This window comes from Mus pahari, chromosome 6, assembly GCF_900095145.1.
Source record: "Mus pahari chromosome 6, PAHARI_EIJ_v1.1, whole genome shotgun sequence".
In the NCBI taxonomy this organism is placed as follows: Eukaryota; Metazoa; Chordata; class Mammalia; order Rodentia; family Muridae; genus Mus; species Mus pahari.
The window spans coordinates 95,293,422-95,294,314 of NC_034595.1; positions in this window are offsets into that span (position 1 = coordinate 95,293,422).

The window sequence follows — 893 nt, forward strand, 5'->3', positions numbered from 1 at the left end:
AAGTCTCTGCTTGTCACTGAAGACTAAGTTTGGTAGCTGTGGAATGAGCCAGTCCTACCATGAAGGTAATACCCTCATGTCAAAATGGTGTTGCTTGATTAAGCCAACTCCCAACAGGCTACACTGGATGCCATTCCAAGATCACTCTGACCCCAGCCATGTGATCTCTCCCTAGGTGCCTGGAGGCTCCCTTGGTGTCCCTGACTATCACTCTGTGCCAGATCTCTCAGTCGGACTTGGAGCCATTTGCCCAGCATTGGAACTACAGTCAACTTAAACATCTATGCTTGAAAGGTGTCTCTTTAACTACATTGAATGTCACACCTCTCAAAGTTTTCTTAGAGAGTGTTGTAGATACTCTGCAGATTCTAGAATTAGAAGGACTAGGATGAAGGACTCTCACCTCAGTATCCTTCTGCCTGCCTTGACCAAATGCACCCATCTCATTAGCATCAATTTTTATGACAATAACTTCACCATGGATGTTCTGCAGGACCTTCTGCACTGCACTGCCAACATGAGCCTGCTGACCATGGAACTGTACCCTGCTCCAGTAGAGGTCTATGATGAGTGGAGTTATGTTCAAGTAGAGAGATTTTCTCAGCTTTGTGCTGAGCTCATGAACACAATCACATCTGTAAGACAGCCCAAGTCAGTCTGCTTTGGTATCTATCCCTGTCATGACGGTGATACACGTTGTATCTATGGAAAGAAGACCATATTTTGTGAATGCTTGGAGTAACAACAGGAATACTACTTCTGGGTACAAAAAAAAAGAAATCCTAGGGACTGTCAATTGAATGTATGGTTTCAGGCCACCTACTACATTCTGCACACAAGTTAAAATCTGCATAGAGGGTTGGAGGGACATCTGAGAAATTCAAAATCACTTG